The 23,149-nt window shown below is 46.4% G+C and overlaps 1 protein-coding gene across 1 annotated transcript in view; it reads right to left on the bottom strand.

The window, feature by feature from the left end:
- Nucleotides 1-21,972, bottom strand: part of ELOVL1 (ELOVL fatty acid elongase 1) — a 180,334-nt gene extending 158,362 nt beyond the window's left edge. The window contains exon 1 of the mRNA XM_033915886.1: nt 21,820-21,972. The gene's annotated coding sequence lies outside the window, so the exon portion shown is untranslated. The remainder of the gene's footprint in view (nt 1-21,819) is intronic.
- Nucleotides 21,973-23,149: the final 1,177 nt, after the last annotated feature.

Raw genomic sequence — 23,149 nt, 5'->3', positions numbered from 1 at the left:
AAATATGGCTTTATGCATTTATGCAAATTTTCACTGTTTTTCAGATTCAAAAATCTCTAATGTGTAGGGTTTTTTTAAAATATCATTTGAAAGAGCATGTTTTTTGTTACAGAAGCTCTCTTGTTTCATCTTGGACCTGATCTTTCTTTGATGAGAATTGATGGTTTAAAGATAAAGCACAGTTACTTACCCTAACAGGTGTTATCCAGAGACAGCAGGCAACTATTCTCACAAGTGGGTGACGTGATCCAACGGAGCCCGATGCGGACGCCTCACAAGCAGACTTGCTTGAAGAAACTCGAAGTTTAGAGTCGCCCGCACCGCGCATGCGCGAGTGCCTTCCCGCCCAACATCGGGCGTGTCTCCTCAGTTCAGATAGCTAGCAGAGAAGACAACCCAGGGGAGGTGGGTGGGATGTGAGAATAGCTGCCTGCTGTCCCTGGATAACACCTGTTACGGTAACTGTGCTTTATCCCAGGACTAGCAGGCAGGTATTTTCAAAAGTGGGTGACCTCCAAGCTGACCAAAGTGGGATGGTGGGAGAGTTGGCAACTTAGGAGAATAAATTTTGCAATACTGTTTGGCCAAACTGTCCATCCCGTCTGGAAAGTATCCAGACAATAATGAGAAGTGAATGTATGAACCGAGGACCAAGTGGCACACATTACAAATTTCCTCAATAGGTGTAGATCTGAGGAAAGCTACAGAAGTTGCCATTGCTCTGACCTTATGGGCTGTGACTTTACTGTGAAGAGGAAATCCAGCCTGGGCATAGCAGAATGAGATACAAGCCGCCATCCAATTGGAGATGGTACGCTTAGAGATAGGACGCCCCAACTTGTTCGGATCGAAGGAGACAAAAAGTTGAGGAGCAGTTCTGTGTGGCTTGGTGCGTTCCAAGTAGAAAGCTAAAGCACATTTACAGTCCAGAGTATGAAGAGCTGATTCTCCAGGATGAGAGTGAGACTTTGGAAAAAACACTGGAAGAACAATGGATTGGTTGAGATGAAATTCCGAGACCACTTTAGGAAGGAACTTCGGATGAGTGCGAAGGACCACCTTGTCATGGTGAAACACTGTAAAAGGTGGATCCGCAACCAAAGCTTGAAGCTCACTGACGTGTCGAGCAGAAGTGAGGCCAATGAGAAACACCACTTTCCAAGTGAGATACTTCAGATGAGCCTCAATAAGATCGTATACTATGTTTATACTAAATTCTAAATATTTGCACACATAATATCTTATTTCTTATGTGTGACAAACCTTTCACGTTCAGGTAATGCGTCTCCTGTATAAAGCCTAAGGGTCAATCCATGTCAAGTGGACCAATACTGAAAACTGCCCTCGCTCGACCCCCCTGGAAATCCAACATAACATGTTTACGCAAGCAATGCTTATCCCAGGACAAGCAGGCAGGTATTCTCACAAGTGGGTGACGTGATCCAACGGAGCCCCGATGCGGACGCCTCACAAGCAGACTCGAAGTTTCGATTCGCCTGCACTGCACATGCGCGAGTGCCTTCCCCCCCGACATCGGGCGCGTCTCCTCAGTTCTTACTTTTCCGCGGAGCCGAGAAGTCCGTCTTCGACTCTCTGCGTGAAGTGTTTTTAACTTGTGCCTTCTTTGTCTGCGGTTTTGGGTTTATTTTTCTCAGAATCACTGGTTTTCTTCTTTTTAAAAAAAAAAAAAAAAAAAATTTCTTCCGTTCGTTCGACCGGGCAGGCCATGTGGCCGCAGCCCCGTGGCTTTGATCTTGCGGCGGAGCTTTTTCGGCCTATGTCCCGGCCTGCAACTGGTTTTAAAAAGTGTTCCAAGTGCCTGCGCGCAATTTCTCTGATCCTCATCGACGCTGTCTTTGGTGTCTCGGGCCTCAACATCTCCCAAAATCGTGCCAGCCTTGCTCAACACTTAAGCCTCGTGCTTTCAAGCGTCGTTGCATCCTGTGGGAGCAGCTTTTCAGTATGAAGTCTTCGATGGAGCTTTCGTCATCGAGGGATGCTTCGCCTTCGACATCGTCCGATGCACTCCAGGCTTCCACAGCTTCTGCTCCGGGCCTCATCAAACCTGCCTCGTTTGTACCAGCTTGTCTTCGATGCCTGCTGCAGTGCCTTCCTCTATCTCTTCAAGTCAGGTAGCACAGCAGCCCATTCCCCCGGTGGTGCTTAAAGTGCCCAAAGCTTCTAAGTCAAAGCACTCTCACACTGTCTCAAGGGAGCACGAAGCCTGTGCAGGTGGTCCCGTTGGAGACGTGGATCCATCCTTGCCGGCTTCGTTCCAGACCTTGTTGGAGAAGCAATTCATTCAGCTCTTTACTACCATGGGTCTGAAGCTTCTCTCACAAATCCAGCCTGGGCATGCGGAGGTCTCCCGCGAGGTCAAGCCACCTCCTATGCCTCAGTCGTATGCGCACTCTCTGCAGGGAGCAGAATCTCTGCGAGTGTCTGGTCTGGCATCTCGGCATGCATTGCAAGGAGCAGAGTCTTTGCCCATGCCTACGCTGGAACCCATGCACTCTAAGTTTCCAAGTTTATTATATAATTTGATTAATCGCCTATCACAATTTCTAGGCGATGTACAATTTCATAAATAATCAAATATGGGGAACAAATCAGACAAACAATAATCATATCGAATTAAAAATAACAAATACAAACATTTCTATACATAATTTAACTTATACATATAATATCAAAGCAGAGGGAAAATTATTAATGGGTTACAATCAATATTAATTTAATAACGTTTAAGGAAAGAACAATAGGAAGGGCAACAGATAAAATTTATAATAATATATAAAGTAGAAAGTAAAAAGAGACCGAGACTTTGAGATTTATTCACTAAAAGCATCTATAAAAAGGAAACTCTTAAGTTTGGATTTGAATTTATCTAAGTGCTTTTCCTCTCTAATAAACAGTGGGAGAGCTGTTATTGAAAAAATGGTGTGACGCCTCGTATTGATAACTTTCAGTGAGGGAATGGCCAAAAAGTGTTGATCTTGTGATCTTAACTGTCTTGAAGTAAGATGAGGAATTAAAACTCTAAAAATAAAAGCAGGGGTTTTAAATAATAATGATTTAAAAGTAAGCAGGCATATTTTAATTAAGATACGGTGTGCAACTGGAAGCCAATGTGCCTTTTTAAGTAATGGAGAGACGTGATTGAATTTTTTGGCTTTATAAATAATTTTAACGGAGGCGTTCTGAATAATTTGCAGACGTCTGATTTCTTTTTGCGGTAGACCTTTAAATAGTGCACTACAATAATCAATTTTGGAAATTACTAACGAATGAATTAAAATATTCAGAGATTTTGCACATAAAAATTTGGCCACTGAACGAATTTGACGGAGTCTGTAGAAAGTAGATTTGACCACATGGCTTATATGATCATGATAAGTTAGTTTATTATCGAATATTACTCCAAGAATCCTAATATTGTGTGCCATCTGCAAAGGAGTGCCTTTAATAGAAATGGGAGAAAGAAGTCTATGGCAGTCCTTCCATGGAAAGAGCATAACGTTAGTTTTATTGATATTCAAGGCTAGTCTATTGGTATCTAGCCAGTGATGAATTTGATCCAGCTTTCCATTTATTGCTGTTATTTCTTGTAAATTATTGGGATCAATTGGATGTATCAACTGTATGTCATCTGCGTATGCAAGGAGCAGAGTCTTTGCGAGTGCTTCGAGGTTTTTCCACTCAACAGCCTCTGCTTCGTTCCACTGCCTCCAGCCCTATCCATTCTTTGGGGGCTTCAGCGGGGACCTGCTCTTCTCGAATGTCGAGGTCTGCTTCCAGGCACAGCTCGCACCATCGATCGAGGCATTCTTCGAAGCATTCATCCAGGCATGCCTCGCCTCATCGGAAGCAGCCTTTTCTGTAATATTCCCCACCGCATACCTCGACTATGCCGCTTCCAGACCTTGAAGATCTGCAACGTGACATAATCAAGCTCGAGAAATGGACATCGACATGGCAAATGAGGTTCAACTTGGATAAATGTAAAGTGATGCATGTTGGTAACAAAAATCTCATGCACGAATACAGGATGTCCAGGGCGGTACTTGGAGAGATCTCCCAGGAAAGAGACTTGGGAGTTCTGATTGACAAGTCGATGAAGCCATCTGCACAATGCACGGTGGTGGCGAAAAGGACAAACAAAATGCTAGGAATGATAAAGAAAGGGATCACAAACAAATCGGAGAAGGTTATCATGCCGCTATACCGGGCCATGGTGCGCCCTCACCTGGAGTACTGCATCCAGCACTGGTCGCTGTACATGAAGGACTTCTTGAAAGGGTCCAGAAAAGAGCGACTAAAAGGGTTAAAGGGATTGAGGAGTTGCCATACAGTGAGAAATTGGAGAAACTGGGCCTCTTCTCCCTTGAAAAGAGGAGTCACAGAGGACATGATCGAAACATTCAAAATACTAAAGAGAATAGACTTAGCAGATAAAGACAGATTGTTCACCCTCTCCAAGGTAGGGAGAATGAGAGGGCACTCTCTAAAGTTGAAAGGGGATAGATTCTGTACAAACGTAAAGAAGTTCTTCTTCATCCAGAGAGTGGTGGAAAACTGGAACGCTCTTCCAGAGGCTGTTATAGGAGAAAACACCCTCCAGGGATTCAAGACAAAGTTGGACAAGTTCCTGCTAAACTGGAACGTATGCAGGTGAGGCTGGACTCATTTAGAGCTCTAGGCCCAAAGACAGAACACATAAAAGACTGGATAAAAACCCTCTTCCTCACTGAAACCTGGCTAACCTCAGACTCGGACCCCAGGATAACGGAAATTTGCCTGAAGGGATACAAGATAATAATGGTCTGCAGGGAAAAAAAAAATGAGGAGGAGGTCTAGCCATTTTAGTCAGAAATGTCCACCCCTTACATGGATCTACTAGCCTCCCAACTTTCACGCACTACACTAAAAGGATCCATAACCTTCATGTTCTGCTACATAATACCAGGGAATTGGAATACAGCAAGACCAGAATTCAAAGATTTTATATACCAAAATTCACTAACGGCAATTTACAACCTAATCCTAGGAGATCTAAACCTCCATCTCGAAGACCATACCTTTAAGCAAGTAGAAAACCTACTATCTTAACTCGAAGCCTTAACCTACAAGATCTTAGACCCACAAACCACACACGAGAAAAGTCACCAACTAGACATTGCAGCCTTCATGACCCAACAGCCCATTCTACCAGAGATTCAAACCTCAAATGGAAAATGGTCCAGATCCCTTAACTGAATACTTTAAAAACAAAATTACAACTGCCAGGACAAACTTCGCAGGAACCCCAACCCACCTAGAAGAGATCATAATGCCCACCACAGAAAAAGAATCAGCTGCAGCAGATATAATCTGGCCCCACTTCTCCACAATACAATGGTCCGACCTTAACAAACTCTATAAAAAATACAGCCACGCAGCTTGCGACATCAACCAATGCCCTCCATACCTATTACAAACCTCCAGCCTAAAATTCCACATTCTCCTCATGCAATGGATACAAACCATGCTCACAGATGGTCTTTTCTCACAAGACCTCTACGAAATCATCGTCACCCTGATCTTAAAAGACCCAAAAGGAGCAACAGATCAACCATCCAACTACAGACCCATAAGCTCAATTCCACTATCTGTCAAGCTAATGGAAGGCCTGTGGCTAAACTCCTCACCAACTACCTAGAAAACCACAATTTGCTCCACCCTACACAGTCTGGATTCAGAACCAACTTCAGCACTGAGACACTACTAGGATCCCTTCTGGACACAGCTAGACAACACCTCAGCACAGGCAAAAATATGCTGATTATTCAACTAGATCTCACCGCAGCATTTGACCTGGTAGACCACGACATCCTGCTACAAATACTAGATATAATAGGAATCACAGGCAAAGTACACACATGGTTTCAAGGATTCCTACAATCCAAGACCTACAGAGTAAAGACAAACAAAGAAAAATCAGAACCATGGTCCAACCCCTGTGGCATACTCCAAGGATCGCCATTATCAATAACGGTGACAGGTCAAAAGCGCGCACTAACAAAGGCGCGCCGAGACAACTGAGAACAAGGCGGAAGCCCGCACCGAAGATAAACAGTGTTTTAAGGGGCTCCGACGGGGGGTGTTGGTGGGGAACCCCCCCACTTTACTGAATACATATCGTGCCGGCGTTGTGAGGGGTTGTAACCCCCACATTATACTGAAAACATCATTTTTTCCCTAAAAAACAGGAAAAAAGTTAAGTTTCCAGTATAATGAGGGGGGTTACAACCCCACAAACCCCCCACAATGCCGGCACAATCTGTATTGAGTAAAGTGGGGGGGTTCCCCACCAACACCCCCCGCCGGCATTGTGGAGGGGTTGTAACCCCAATTATATTACCTCTAAATCAGAACCCCATATGGACAACAAACCTCCCCTCTGCAACACTAACAGGCTTTAATTTCACACACACACACAAGCCAATCACACAACAGGAAGTAACAGGGAAAAAGAAAGGAAAGAAAGGTGGAGAAAAAGCCTCAGTTCAGCTTCATCTGGCAAAAAAACTCCACCTTTCAAGGCTAACCCTGTACTCCAAAATATAGAACCAGTAGAAAAAGCTCTATGGTAGCATGCAGGGAGATGTTACAAAACACACAGCCCTCAATTGTGAATAAATGGGTAAATCAGCACTGTAGCAAAGTAGTCCAGGATTCAGCGTGGAACACAGCAAAAAAAAAAAAGAGAACAACTTAGCTGCTTCGGCATCCAGGATCTCTCAGTCCTTCACCTCCTGGGCCCTGCAGACACTGAACCCGACGGGGAACCCTCCGTTTCGCTCTGGTTGCTGCATCAGGGGTTTCAACTTCACTGCTTCTCATACGCTTATCCAGACCCACCAAGCTCCTCAGGCTCTCATACCACTTCACAGATCAATACTGGTGCTAAGACACTCCACAGCCTCCAGCTAGAAATTGCACACAAGCTCCACCTCCAGACACGATCCACCAATCACAGCCAATCACAGCAGAAAATTAAAAAATTTCAAAGGGACCAGAGGGACTTTTCCTCAGGTTTTGTGTATGCATGGATGAGATGTGATAATGCTGGTAATGGCAAGGTGGGTCAAAAGAAAACCACTAGGTTTCAAATATCATCTGAGGGTTCAAGTGGCAGTGAGGATGTCCCCCAAAGAGTTGAGAAGGAAGGGGAACCCAAGCAGCCCAGAGGGCAGTGGTCGCAGGGGCCGCAGGAAATATCTGACGAGGTCTCAGTCCAGAGCAGATCAATTGTGGTGAATATTTCAAACTATATTCTCTCCAATGTGGAAGAGAGTGTGTTAGCTAAGGGATTGTCATTTGTTCCCACTGAAAAACATTCACTCCCCTTTTCAATTTCGGGTGGAATTGGAAAATTTCATCAGGAAATTACAATTGAGATTATTTTTTGATTCCACTATGGACTCCTCAAGGGATCGTTCTGTTGTTAAGAATAAGTCTGGGTGGACCCCTCCAGGCCCCCTGGATCCGATCCTCAGTGCTTTTCGACTTGCGCTGAGAGATATTACTGCAATGGAAAAGTTAGATAGACAATTTCACCATAATTTGACATGTGCTGAGCGTGATGCTCTGGTGAGGTTGAAAACTGAGACCTCGATTGTTATACGGCGTGCCGATAAGGGGGGTGCCATAGTGGTATGGGGACGGGAACAATATCTGATAGAAGCTAATAAGCAACTCCAGCAGGCTAACAACTATCTTCCCTTGGATAGTGATCCTTCTGAGGAAATTTCTGATGTTTTGGTTAGGATGTTGAATATGGGGAGGAAGGTTGGTTTCCTGACGAAAGCTGAATATAGCTTTTTGTCGTTTCAACATTTTAAAGTTCCTGCCTTTTATTTACTCCCAAAGATACATAAGAATGTGCATACCCCCCCGGGTAGACCTATAGTGTCAGGGAGGGATTCTTTGTTAGAACGAGTGTGCCAATATGTGGATATCCACCTTCATCCTTGCCTTTCCTTTGTGCCATCTTTATTGAAGAACACCACTCATTTTCTGAATCTATTAGGGAGCTGGGAGCGTGATCTATCCGAGGTGACATTTCTAGTGACGTTTGATATGGCTTTCCTGTATACCTCCATTCCTCAGGATGAGGCTTTGGAGGTGTTACAACATTTTCTGAGTCAACTGCCTCATCCATGGCTGGTTCCCACTGATTTTCTGTTGGGGCTTATAGCTCTAGCTATGAAGAAGAACTATTTTTTGTTTGAGGGTCAGTTCTACATGCAACTCTCGGGAGTTGTTATGGGTGCCACTTTTGCCCCTACTATAGCCAATCTGTTTATGGGGTACTTTGAAGATCGGTTTATTTACCCCTCTAGATTTTGTCAAGCGATGGTGGGTTGGACCCGCTTCATTGATGATATTTTCTGTCTCTGGCGTGGATCTTTGGAAGAGTTGTTCTCATTCAGAGACTATATCAATGCTTGTCATCCTGCGCTGAAATTTGAGATGAATTTCCATTGCACAAGGATAGCGTTTTTGGATGTTACTGTGGAAATTGAGGGTGGCTTGATACATACCACTGTACATGTTAAGGAAACTGATCGCAATTCTCTATTGCAATTTAGCAGCATGCACCCATATGCCATGAAGACCAGCATTCCGTTTGCCCAATTTTTGCGCTACAGACGCAATGAGAAAGATCAGATAGATACAAAAAGGGAAGCGAGGACCACTAAATCCAGGAAGTTAGCACAAACAAATCTCAAATGTATGTACACGAATGCCAGAAGCTTAGGAAACAAAATGGGCAAACTGGAAGAACTAGCAAAAAGAAAACAACTGGATATCACAGGAATAACAGAAACTTGGTGGAATGAAAAAAATGAATGGGACACGGCATTGAATGGATATAAACTATACAGAAGAGATAGGATTGGGCAAAAGGGGGGGGGGGGTATTGCCCTTTAAGTCCAAGAAGAGATAGAATCTATTAGAGTAGGGGAGACGGAAGCAAATGGTAAACTGGAGTCCCTCTGGATAAAGATTCCTGAACAAAAAGAAGCAGACATCAAAATTGGCCTCTATTATTGACCCCCGGGACAGATTGAGGAAACAGACAAAGAAATGATGGAGGAAATTAAACGTGGATGTAAATCAGGGAATGTAACGATCATGGGGGACTTCAACTTTCCGGGGATAAACTGGAAAATGCGAATGACAATCTGCGCCAGGGAGATAAAATTCCTGGAAATGATAGGAGATTGCTTCCTTGAACAAATGTGGGAGAACCGACAAGAGGAAACGCAATCCTGGACTTGGTCATAAATGGCATTACTGGAAGGACAGCAGATGTAGAGGTTACGGCCCCGCTGGGGACAAGTGATCACAATATGATCAATTTTAACATTGGCATTGGAAAAGGGAAACCAATCAAGACTAAAGCCACAACCTTTAACTTCAAAAAAGGGAATTATGACAGCATGAGAACCATGGTTAAAAAACGGCTCAAGAAGGGGAAAGCAGAAATCCAAACAGTTGATCAAGCATGGTCTCTACTGAAAAACACCATCACAGAAGCACAGAATCTTTACATACCAAAGATATCCAAAGGAAGGCGAAAAAAGATCAAAGGAGAACCAGCTTGGTTATCCAAAGAGGTGAAGGATGCAGTGAGGGATAAGAGGAACTCGTTTAAAAAATGGAAACGTGAAAAAACGACAGAGGCCTGGAACTGCCACAAAATCGACCAGAAAAAGTGTCATAAAGCGGTAAGAAACGCCAAAAGAGTCTATGAAGAGAAGATCGGCTCAATGTGTGGCGGCAGCAAAGAAAGCTAACAGGATGTTGGGCATGATTAAAAAGGGGATCACGAGTAGGTCGGAGGACGTCATAATGCCACTTTACAGAGCAATGGTCAGACCACACTTAGAATACTGTGTCCAACACTGGTCTCCATACCTCAAGAAGGATATAACTCTGCTGGAGAGGGTGCAGAGGTGAGCCACGAAACTAGTCAAAGGTATGGAGAATTTGAGCTATAAAGAACGCCTCAGAAAACTGGGACTGTTCACCCTCGAAAAGAGAAGATTGAGAGGGGATTTGATAGAGACTTTTAAAATATTAAAAGGATTTGACATAATAGACCAGGAAGAAGCATTACTGACATTTTCAGATGTGACACGGACAAGAGGTCACAACCTGAAACTGTGTGGCAGCAGGTTCAAGACAAATGTCAGGAAGTTCTGTTTCACACAGCGAGTGATGAGCGCTTGGAATGCTCTCCCAGAGGAGCTTGTGGCAGAGACTAATGTTCAAGGTTTTAAGCGCAAGTTGAATGCACACCTTCTTGCAAATCATATCGGGGGATACAGGAAATCCGGGTCTCCAACAGGGATCACCTAACTGGGCCTCCGCGTGTGCGGATCGCCGGACTAGATGGACCTAGGTCTGATCCGGTGAAGGCGTTTCTTATGTTCTTACCTGCAGCACTAATGAAGACTTTCGACACCAATCTGCCCTACTACAGGAGAGATTTGTTAACAGGGGTTATCCCATCCATGTGGTAGCGAGGGCCAGGAAAAGGGCCCTATATAACCATAGAGAGGCCTTACTTGAATAACGTCAGGGGCAGGGGTCCCAAGACATGGTCCCCTTTGTCTCCACATTCAATCATATGTCCAGAAATCCACAGCGGGTCATTCGCCGACACTCTAACATCTTAAGGGTACATCCGGGCCTACAACATCTTCAGATTTTATTTTCTTATGGGCGTAATCGGAACCTTAGTGATATACTTAGCCCTAATGTTTTGAGACCTGCTTTGTCTGTTCTGGACTAGAGAATGACACGGGGAAAAAATCTGTCCCCGTCACCGCCCCGTCCCACCATCCTCTGCACCGCCCCGTCACCGCCCCGTCACCGCCATCCCTTTCACCGCCCCGTCACCACCACTGTCATCCCATTCACCGCCCCGTCACCGTCCCCGCTGCATCCATATAAGCCTTAGTACTGTAATATTTAGCTTATTCCTTTCTTATAAATCAAAGTTCCTGCTGCTGAACTAGAGAAAGAGATGTTCAGCTGGCAGGGATTTGTTTATAAATTTTTATCAACACAACTAATATACTACTTTATCCTAAAGCAAAAAATAAATAAATAAATAGAATTTTTTTTTCTACCTTTGTTGTCTGGTTTCTGCTTTCCACATCTTCTCATTCAATTCCTTCCATCCACTGTGTGTCTGCGTCTTCCATTTGCTGTTACTGTGCCTCTCCCTTCACCCCCCCCCAATTGGTCTAGCACCCATCTTCTTCCCTCCGCTCCCCCATAGTCTGGCATCTGTCTTCTTCCCCACTTTGTTTCCACATTTCCCTTCAGGGTCTGTTCCTCTCCACCCTCCTTCAATGTCTGTCCTATTCCTTTCCACCACCACCCTTCCCTCCCTCCTTTACAATCTGTTCCTTTCTACCACCCTTCAGCTCCTCTCGCGTGGCCTATCTATCTATCTACCTTCCTCCCTCTTATTTTCATGACACCTTAAATGTAATTTGTGCAAGCCACTGGAGCCTGCAAGCTCGGTCCCTGTCCCATCCCCACAAACCATCTCGCTTCTGTGCTCCTATTTTCCCCATTTCTAATATCTCGCCTATGTATCTTCCATTGCCCCCACCCCCCCGTGTCCATATACCATCCCCATGGCATGTCCCCTTTATGTCTCTGTCCCTATGCACCATGCACATAATTTCCCCTCTTTCTGTTTACCTTCCTGTGTCCAGATTTCCCCTATCTTCCTCTTCCATACCAGTGTGTCTCTTCTTTTCAACCCCATCTAGCTTTTTTCCCCTCTTTCTTCCTCCCCCCCTCCCACTTCTAGCATCTGGCTCACCTGCCTGTCCTTCCCTTTCTTTCCTGCTGTGGGTTTTTCTTTCCATCTTCATCCCCTTGGCCCAGAATCCTTTTCCCTTTCACTCCCTCCTTCCAGTTTGAGCCGGGAACATGGGCAATCGCACGGTCCCCGCAGCCCCCACCCGCCTGCCCAATCGATCCTAGTGCCAGCTCTCTCCCTTCTCCTCACCTTAGTTTGCAGGCTTTCTTTTTCGGCGACCTGCACGCTTTCCCAAAGAGCCGCACATGCGCGGCTGCTCAGTGTTCAATCTTCTGCTTTGCTGCAACTTCCTGTTTCCGGTTGCGTCAGAGCAGAAGATCGAAACTGAGCAGCAGCGGGTGCACGGCTCTTTGATAGCGTGCGGGTCGCCGAAAAAGAAAACCTACAAACTAAGGTGAGGAGAAGGGAGAGAGCTGGCTAATCACTAGGATCGATTGGGCAGGCGGGTGTGGGCTGCGGGGACCGCGCGATCCTTCATGCCTCACTGCGGGGACAAGACTATTCACCGCTCCACGGGGCGGTGAATGGCCTTGTCCCCGTCCCCGCAGCGACTGCTAGTTTTCGTTCCCCGTTTCAGCGGGTTACCCGCGGCTAAACGCGGTGGCCGCGGGTAAACCGCCACCGTGTCATTCTCTATTCTGGACATGGGGACTACAGGGGGCCACAGAAGTTGTGGTCAGTGTTCAGTGTGTCCTGTAATGATTGAGTCTGACAGGTTTGTGCACCCTAAGACTGGTAAAGTTTATAAACTACGAAGTGCCACTTCTTGTAGAACAGAGGGGGTGGTTTATATTATAGTGTGTCCCTGTTCTATGATCTATGTGGGACTCACTTATCGTCAATTCAAGACCAGAATAATTGAGCACAGGTCCTGTCTGCACACTCGGAGGTTGGAGGAGCCATTGGTGACACACTGTTTGGAAGCTAATCATGAATTTGGGGCTCTACGTTGCACAATAATTGAACACATTGCTTACCATGCTCGCCGGGGGAATTGGAGGCGTTTACTCTGGCAGAAAGAGCAAAAATGGATTTTCACTCTGCAATCTGTTCAGCCTGTGGGACTGAATGCCCGGATCGAGTGGACGGCCTTCTTTGGTGTTTGAATGCCTGTGATTGGTGGATCGTGTCTCCAGGTGGAGCTTGTGTGCAATTTCTAGCTGGAGGCTGTGGAGTGTCTTAGCACCAGTATTGATCTGTGAAGTGGTGTGAGAGCCTGAAGAGCTTGGTGGGTCTGGATAGAGCGTATGAGAAGCAGTGAAGTTGAAACCCCTGATGCAGCAACCAGAGCGAAACGGAGGGTTCCCCGTCGGGTTCAGTGTCTGCAGGGCCCAGGAGGTGAAGGACTGAGAGATCCTGGATGCCGAAGCAGCTAAGTTGTTCTCTTTTTTTTGCTGTGTTCCACGCTGAATCCTGGACTACTTTGCTACAGTGCTGATTTACCCATTTATTCACAATTGAGGGCTGTGTGTTTTGTAACATCTCCCTGCAGGCTACCATAGAGCTTTTTCTACTGGTTCTATATTTTGGAGTACAGGGTTAGCCTTGAAAGGTGGAGTTTTTTGCCAGATGAAGCTGAACTGAGGCTTTTTCTCCACCTTTCTTTTTCCCTGTTACTTCCTGTTGTGTGATTGGTTTGTGTGTGTGTGTGTGAAATTAAAGCCTGTTAGTGTTGCAGAGGAGAGGTTTGTTGTCCATATTGGGTTCTGATTTAGAGGTAATATAATTGGGGTAGTAACCCCCCACATTATACTGAAAACGTCACTTTTTCCCTAAAAAACAGGGAAAAAGTTAAGTTTCCAGTATAATGAGGGGGGTTACAACACCACAAACCCCCCACAACGCCGGCGCAATCTGTATTCAGTAAAGTGGGGGGGGGGTTCCCCACCAACACCCCCCGTCGGAACCCCTTAAAACACTTTTTTTTTCGGCGTGGGTTTCCACCTTGCGCTCAGTTGTCTCTGCGCGCCTTTGTCAGCACGCACTTTTGACTATGAACCATCCCAAACACTCTTCAATCTCTACACTGCATCCCTCAGCACCTGCCTAGACAAAATAGGCTTAACCTCCTATAGCTATGCAGACAACATAACCATTCTCCTTCCTTTTGATCAGTCAACGCCCACCATGACAGACACACTACACAGAACTCTAGAAACAGTGGCAATATGGATGAAAGAGCACAAACTAAAACTGAACCCAGACAAAACAAAATTCATACTTCTTGAAAAAAAATAAAACCCCAACCATAACAAACCTAGTAATAAACTCAATCACATAACCCCATTCAACCCACTTTAAAACTTCTGTGGATGACGATAGACAGATGCTGCACCATGCAACTACAAATCAACAAAACAATACAGAAATCAGTGCGTATGGCAACTGTTTATGATATAGTATTCTAAAGATTTACACATGTATATAGCATGTATAGGTGCCCACATTATAGAATTACCTCATCAGTGCAGGCAATAGGATCACTTTGTGCTTGTAAATTTTTCTTGATTATGTATATTTTACAAAAGACATGTGATTACCAAACTATTACTAAACATAACTAAGAAAAGAAAATGGCATGTAGTCTTTATGATCTTCTAACATCAGATCTATTGTCTGATTGGAATTCATTTTTATTTTATTCATTTTAATCGTTATTTTATTTTCTATTTTTAATCCTAATTTAATTTATTCAATGAATCTTGATGGGATGTTTCATATCTTGTTTCTATCTCTGTCTTTCTATTTCACATCTTTACTATTCATTAATTGTTTTTCTCAGGTACTTTAGCTAGATTGCGAGCCTTCGGGACAGTTAGGGAATTTCCAAGTACCTATCTTTACTTATCTTATTTAATTGTATCTTTATTGTAAACCGCTTCGAACCTCGCGGTATATAAGAAATCAAATCAAATCAAATCATTTGCAGTCATGAGAAACCTAAAGCAAGTTTGAAAATTCTTCAACAGAACAATTCCAGCTCATGGTCCAGTCCCTAGTCCTAGGTCTCCCCTGCCCCGCAACAATGATAAAACAACTATAAACAGTACAAAACACAGTCCTGAGACTAATCTATTCACTAAGAAAACACGACCACATCACTGAGGCATACCTCGACTCACACTGGCTCCCAATTCAAGCAAGAATACTATTTAAATTCTACTGTCTATTATTTAAATCCATAAATAGTGACAGCCCAGCCTACTTGAGCAACCGCCTAATCCAAACTACCACAACCAGACACAGGAGAACCCAGACACCATTCACATACCCTCCAATCAAAGACATCAAACAGAAAAAACTGTACGATGGCCTACTAGCCACCCAGGCAGCAAAACTAGACCACCAACTAACTCTCCAATCTATTAATCGCGACCCCAGATTACAAAATTTTCAGAAAAGAAATAAAAACCCTGCTATTCAAAAAATCCATGAAGACTAACTAACACTGTATGAAACATTTCAGTCCTCTGAAGCAACCCGCTTCTACTGTGTAACACCTCTGAACATGTCCAGAAATCCTCTTCTGTAATTCTGAAATCCTCTTCTGTAATCCGCCTTGAACCGCAAGGTAATGGTGGAATAAAAATCACTAATGTAATGTAATATAATTTTAATGCCGTTCCCCCTCATTTGCAAGTGCAGATTGTAGGATGATTGGGACAGAGGTTAGTGAATCGGGTCGGAGGGAAATTGGGTCGCAAAGGGGTTGCTTAGTGGTCGGAACTTGATCGTGGGCTTAGTGAATCTAGGCTTTAGGTCTTAGGCGGTATAGAATTTTTTTAAAATAAAAGATTTAAGGGGCAATTTCAAATGTATCTTCACATAAAATAGGACATTATTTGCAAAGTAGCTTTTTTGAAAAATGCCCTCTCTTATTTAATAAATTAAACACTCTAATTTTATTTGCCCTAGGTCTTGAAATCGCTCCGAAAGACTGATGTTTTGAGCACGTCTAATAGCAGGCAATAGCTGTACAGGTACACCAACAATTTTCCAGCACCCCTGGGTCCAAAACCTTGCCAGATTAACTGTTTTGCAGAACCAACAGTTGTCACCTTTAGAACACACTAACTCACAGTTCTTCAACCGCCGGTCCACGGACCGGTGCCGGTCTGCGAAGGATTCAGACCCCGCCGCAGCAAAAGGTGCCGGCGTCAGCTGACGTGCAACTTCCTGTTGCCGTCACTATGCCGGCACTCCTGCCTGCCACCACCAACTTCTCCGCACCCCCAGAAAAGCAGCGGCAGGTCTATGTGCTTTTAACTTCGGCACACAGCTGCCCCTAGGCAGTATTTTAGCGCGGTTTCATGAGGCAGCCTCGGGGCCTTTGGTAGGCCGGCCCACATCGCATCATTGAAGCGGGCCGGCCTACCAAAGGCCCCAAGGCTGCCTCATGAATCCGCGCTAAAATACTGCCTAGGGGCAGCTGTGTGCTGAAGTTAAAAGCACACAGAGCTGCCGCTAGCCTACAAAGAGGAAACATTTGCTGGAGAGGAAAGGAGGGAGTAGGGGTGCTCCTGGACAAGGGAAGGGGCTACTGCTGGCAGGGGAGAAGGGAAAGGGAAGAGATATAACTGTTGGATAAGGGGAGGAAGAAAGGGAGAAGGTACTGCTGGACAGGAGAGGAGGAACACTGGAAGGAAACAGCTGGCAGGGAGATTAGGAGGGGAAGGAGTCAGGATGGAATGGAGAGATCAGATGAGGGAAAGGGGAGAGACAGAGGAATGACACGGTAGAGAGAGATTGATGCTGGGAAGGGGGGTCAGATGAAAAATAAGGAAAGAGGGACAAAGATGCTAGATCTGGTGTAGGAGAGAGGGGCATAGAAAGAACGCAGATACCATATGAGAGGGGGAGGGGTAGAGGGCAGACAGTGGATGGAAGAGGCAGATGCTGGATTGAAGAGACAGAGGGCAGACGCTGGATGGAAGAGAGTGAAAAGACGAAAGCAGAAACCAGAGACGACAAAAGGTAGAAAAAAATAATTTTATTTCTATCTTGTGATTAGAATATATCAGATTTAAAATATGTATCCTGCTAGAGCTGATGTTAGACATAACTGGGGAGTGCAAAGCCCAGGCAGTGCATCTTTAGCTTCCAGCTGGCTTAGGGCTCTCTCTGACCAGGAGGCAGTTGCCCTAGTTGCAATCCCCCTAACACCATTCCTGCCATGTGTGACTGCGGTATTCTGTTAGCATGATATTTGTGTAGCATTCTGTAATAATTTGGCTTATTCAGTTTTCTTGATAGTAGAGGGGATATATGTGAAGGGGAGGGGAGACGGGGGTTTTGTTGATCTTTGCCCTGTATTATTTATATTTATAAAATGACAATTGTACAGAATATTGTTTCTCTTTATACTTTAATAAAATATGTTCAATATAAAATCATAACTATTTGAGGCTTGTGCGGATGGGATCAGATGGTTAACGGGACCAAGCTCGCGGGGACAGGGCGGCAATAGGGTTTTAAAAAATTTCAGTCTTATTAGTTTGCTGGTCCACGAAATAATTATTTTATTTCCACCGGTCCATAGGTGTAAAAAGGTTGAAGAACACTGCACTAACTCACTAATTATATACGTCCCATATGTCTCTAAAGCACCATAGACTGCTAGAACCTTAAATTAAACTAAGAATCTCCCAAAATTAAAGTGTAGTGTAAACAATTCACAAGAGAACAGCTACATTCAATGCCATCTGTGGGCCGCCCAGTAAACTGTTCTGGTAAGCAAGGGAATTTTAAGTTCATGCTTGTAATTTTTGATCAGACTAAAGAACTGGACCATTAGTTGCCAGAAAATTGATTGTGTACCTGTAATAGTTTGTACAATCTTTTATATGATTCTCTGTCAGTATTGACATTGGGCACCTCCCAGCACTTGCTTGGGACATGGATTTGATATAGAAAATTATGGGTAAGATCTGATATCCAGAACAGTGGACTAACTTTTAACTCAAGAACTGCTAAACTGAAACCTCTTCTCCACCCCACACGCCCTGTTACCATTAGTCCCAGGTTATGTCCCCATTCTCAGTGGGAGAGGTACAACTGTAATTCAACACTTCCTCATACACACACACCCTCTTGAGTGTTAAGACTGTCCCACCCAGTCTAAGCAGATCAACCCTCATCAGTAGTGCCTTTCTTCCTATAGCTCTTTGGCTGCACCCATTCCAGTTTAGCCATTAACAGCCTACATGGTGCCAGGCTGCCCTGAGAGCTCTTGAGCATTCCTCTATGGTGCCTGTCTCCAGCCTCTCTGTTAACAAGACAGTTTTCTCATCCCTCACTTTTTTTTTTTTTTTTTTTTTACAAGGAACCTTTTCACTACCAATGCTTTTCATTTCAAACCTCCACAAACTAATTCATTCTACTCCCCCGCCCCACCACACACACAAACTCACAACCCCACCCTACAGCCACCAATCTTTTCCACTTGCCCACCCTGACACCCCCTGCAACCACCAATCATTCCCAATCACCTCCAGACACCTTTCCCCACCACCAGTCTTTCCCAGTCACCCCCACCACAGACATCCCCCACCAATCACCAATCATTGCCAATCGCACCCCTACACCCCCCTAGCAACCAGCAATAATTTCCAATCACACCGCTACACCAACACACCCACCCATCCCCCAAGCAACCACTAATCATGCCCAATCGCACCCCTAGATTCAGACATATCCACCCATCCCCAGAAACAATCATTCCCAATTGCCCCCAGATGCCCCCACTCCCCTGCAACCACCAATCATTCCCATCGCACCTAGATCTAAATACACCCACCCATCTCGCAGTAGCTATGAATCATTCCCAATTGCCCCGACACAAACCTACACTACCCAGTAACCACCAATTTTTCCCCATCGCACCACTAGAGCCAGACATCCCCCCCCCCCACGGCAACAACCAATCTTTCCCCATCACACCCCTAGATCCAGACACCCCCCACAACAACCAATCTTTCCCCATTGCACCCCCTAGATCCAGATACACCCACCCATTCCCCAGCAACTATGACTCATTTGCAATTGCCCCCAGATACACACCTCAACTCCCCTGCAGCCACCAATTTTTCCATTTGCCCACCCTGACACCCCCCTGAACCACCAATCATTCCAAATCGCCTCCCAGACACCCTTCCCCACAACCAGTCTTTACCAGTCAACCCCTCCACAAACATCCCTTCCACCCCCCAGCAACAACCAATCATTCCCAATTGCAACCCCAGTCACCACCCCAGCAATCATTTCCAATCACACCAACCCATCCCCCAAGCAACCACCAATCATTCCTAGTCACAACCCTAAACCCAGACACACACCTCCACCTCCAAGCAACTACCAATCATTTCCAATCGCACCTCTAAATCCAGACATAACTACCCATCCCTAGCAGCTATCAATCATTCCCAGTTGCCCCCACACAGCTCCACTCCCCTACACTACCCTGTAATCACCAATCTTTCCCCATCTCACCCCTAGAACCAGACCCACCCACACAACCACCAATCTTCCCCATCACACCCCTAGATTCAGACGACCCCCCCACACACACACAACCACCAGTTTCCCCATCACACCTCCAAATTCAGACACACACACACACACACAACCACCAGTTTCCCCATCACACCCCTAGAACCAGACCCCCCCACACACACACAATCACCAGTTTCCCCATCACACCTCTAGATCCAGACACACACACACACACCACAACCACCAGTTTCCCCATCACACCCCTAGATCCAGACCCCACACACACACACAACCACCAGTTTCCTCGTCACACCTCCAAATTCAGACATACACACACAACCACCAGTTTCCCCATCACACATCCAAATTCAGATACACACACCAAAACCACCAGTTTCCCCATCACACCCCTAGATTCAGACCCCCCCCACACACACACCCACCAGTTTCCCCGTCACACCCCTAGATCCAGACCCCCCACACACACACAATCACCAGTTTCCCCATCACACCTCTAGATCCAGACACACACACACACCACAACCACCAGTTTCCCCATCACACCCCTAGATCCAGACCCCACACACACACACAACCACCAGTTTCCTCGTCACACCTCCAAATTCAGACATACACACACCACAACCACCAGTTTCCCCATCACACCTCCAAATTCAGATACACACACCAAAACCACCAGTTTCCCCATCACACCCCTAGATTCAGACCCCCCCCACACACACACCCACCAGTTTCCCCGTCACACCCCTAGATCCAGACCCCCCACACACACAGAACCACCAGTTTCCCCGTCACACCTCTAGATCCAGACACACACCACAACCACCAGTTTCCCCATCACACCCCTAGATCCAGACCCCACACCCACACACACCCCCACAACCACCACTTTCGCCATCACACCTCTAGATCCAGACACACACACGCACACCACAACCACCAGTTTCCCCATCACATCCCTAGATCCAGACCCCACACCCACACACACCCCCACAACCACCACTTTCGCCATCACACCTCTAGATCCAGACACACACACGCACACCACAACCACCAGTTTCCCCATCACACCCCTATATCCAGATCCCCCCACACACAACCACCAGTTTCCCCATCACACCCCTAGATCCAGACCCCCCCACACACACACACCAGTTTCCCCGTCACATCCCTAGATCCAGACCCCCCACACACACAGAACCACCAGTTTCCCCGTCACACCTCTAGATCCAGACACACACCACAACCACCAGTTTCCCCATCACACCCCTAGATCCAGACCCCACACACACACACACAACCACCAGTTTCCCCATCACACCCCTAGATCCAGACCCCACACCCACACACACACCCACAACCACCACTTTCGCCATCACACCTCTAGATCCAGACACACACACGCACACCACAACCACCAGTTTCCCCATCACACCCCTATATCCAGCCCCCCCACACACACACACACCAGTTTCCCCGTCACACCCCTAGATCCAGACCCCCCACACACACACCCACCAGTTTCCCCGTCACACCCCTAGATCCAGACCCCCCACACACACACCCCCACAACCACCACTTTCGCCATCACACCTCTAGATCCAGACACACACACGCACACCACAACCACCAGTTTCGCCATCACACCCCTAGATCCAGACCCCACACACACACACACAACCACCAGTTTCCCCATCACACCCCTAGATCCAGACCCCACACCCACACACACACCCACAACCACCACTTTCGCCATCACACCTCTAGATCCAGACACACACACGCACACCACAACCACCAGTTTCCCCATCACACCCCTATATCCAGCCCCCCCACACACACACACACCAGTTTCCCCGTCACACCCCTAGATCCAGACCCCCCACACACACACCCACCAGTTTCCCCGTCACACCCCTAGATCCAGACCCCCCCCCCACACACACCCCCACAACCACCACTTTCGCCATCACACCTCTAGATCCAGACCCCCCCCCCACACACACACACACACACAACCACCACTTTCGCCATCACACCTCTAGATCCAGACCCCCCCCACACACACACACACAACCACCACTTTCGCCATCACACCCCTAGATCCAGACCCCCCCCCCCCCCACACACCCCCACAACCACCTCTTTCGCCATCACACCTCTAGATCCAGACACACACACGCACACACACCCTCTGTAATTAAATCTTTCTGAAAAACCTGCACTGTGGAACCACCAGCAATCGTTCCCAGTGGCCCCTTCCCCCATCCAGACATACCGCCCCCCATGACACGTCTACTTTCAAACCAGCAGTCCTCCCTCCCCCCCCCCCCGACGCTCTCTTCACAGAGATGCTCCCGCGCGCGCTCATCAGCAACGCTTCGACTCGCCCTCTCCCCTCGCGCGCCCCTCACCTGTGCGATGGCGGGAAAGTGAGCTCGCGGTTAGAGCCGGTGCGTGGCAGGGACGGAAAACGCCAGCGACTGCCTTGAGAGCCTGAGAAGAAGAGGAAGAGCGACGGGATGCGGACGCCAAGGTCAGCGCAAGGGCGGGGCACCATTCTCACGCTGCGAGCCCGCAAGAGCCCCCCCTGCTGCACGGGAGAGGAACCACACCTATACAGTGTATAGAGCGAGAGAGACAAAACACACACCTCTGACCTGAAAGACTGAGAAAACCACTGACACACCCCGAGAGACTCGGAGCCCCTCCCCCACCCCCACGGCAGAGACACAAACGGTCCATCCAGCCCAGTCTTCATTCCACAGTGGCGGTATGTGGCACCCCCCCACCCCCCATGTAAAAAAATATTTTTTGTAATGACCATGAAACAGAATAAATGGTCAGAATAGAAACAGGCAGTGAAAATTTTCTTATATTCCAAACATAACATAACATAAATTATGTCTGAATTGTCATGACATCAGAAGTACATATGGAGTAGTTGCAGGTGATGCTTGGGACAGTTCTGATTGTGTTAGTTCGGTTTTATGTGTTTTTTGAATAGAAGGGTTTTTATTTCTTTTTGAAGGTTTTGCAGTCTGTGGTCGATGTCAATTGGTTGTAGAGTTGGGGGTCGAGTGTTGCAGCTCGAATGGCTAGGAGGTTGTCGAACAGTTTTTTTCTTTTGACGTTTTTGGTTGGAGGGTGTGTGAATGGTGCACAAGTTCTCCTATGTCTGTTTGAGATGGATTGAATTATTTAGCTGAAGAAATTAGTTACCCCCTCATCCCACACACATTAATTCTCTTCCATTTTTGTTCCCATTATAAAAAACACTGATAAGTTCCCAGAAAAAAAATACATTAAAATAAGAAGTGAAAACAAAGGCCCCTACAGATAAGAACATAACATAAGAATAGCCTAACTGGGTCAGACCAATGGTCCATCATGCCCAGTAGCCCATTCTCATGGTAGCCAATCCAGGACACTAATACCTGGTCAAAACCCAAAGAGTAGCAACATTCCATGCTACCGATCCAGGGCAAGCAGACACTTCCCCCATGTCTTAATAACAGATTATGGACTTTTCCTCCAGGAATTTGTCCAAACTAGAGAATGACACAGGGAAAAAAATCTGTCCCCGTCACCGCCCCATCCCCAGCCCACCATCCTCTGCACCGCTCCGTCACCTCCGTTCCCTTCACTGCCCCGTCACCGTCACTGCCATCCCATTCACCGCCCCGTCACCGTCCCCGCTGCATCCATATAAGCCTTAGTACTGTAATATTTAGCTTATTCCTT

This window comes from Geotrypetes seraphini, chromosome 12 (genome assembly GCF_902459505.1).
Source record: "Geotrypetes seraphini chromosome 12, aGeoSer1.1, whole genome shotgun sequence".
Classification (NCBI taxonomy): domain Eukaryota; kingdom Metazoa; phylum Chordata; class Amphibia; order Gymnophiona; family Dermophiidae; genus Geotrypetes; species Geotrypetes seraphini.
Note: the sequence above shows the minus strand (reverse complement) of the source record. Positions and strands in the feature narration are given on the sequence as shown.